The sequence below is a fragment of the Myotis brandtii genome, unplaced genomic scaffold, assembly GCF_000412655.1.
Source record: "Myotis brandtii unplaced genomic scaffold, ASM41265v1 scaffold27695, whole genome shotgun sequence".
Classification (NCBI taxonomy): domain Eukaryota; kingdom Metazoa; phylum Chordata; class Mammalia; order Chiroptera; family Vespertilionidae; genus Myotis; species Myotis brandtii.
The window spans coordinates 1-346 of NW_005360546.1; positions in this window are offsets into that span (position 1 = coordinate 1).

Consider the following 346-nt stretch of genomic DNA (forward strand, 5'->3'; position numbering starts at 1 on the left):
TGTTACATTATTATTAGTTCAATCCTCACCAGAGGATTTTTTTCCATTGATTTAAAAAAAAATTATTGTTGAGAGTATTACAGATGTCCCTCTTTTTCCCCCATTGCACCCCTCCACCCGGGTCCCCTCCTACCCTAGGCCTTCACCACCCTATTGCCTGTCTCCATAGGTAATGCATATATGCATATAAGATCTTTGGTTAATCTCTCCCACCCCCACCTCTTTTCTCTCTGAAATCCTCATTTGTGTCCCCACTGGACAGAGACTCTGGGGCAGCGTCCAGGGCTGGCATGTGGCCTTGTGAGTGGAGAGGGGTGCCCACCGTATGGATGCTGAGGGAGGAAAG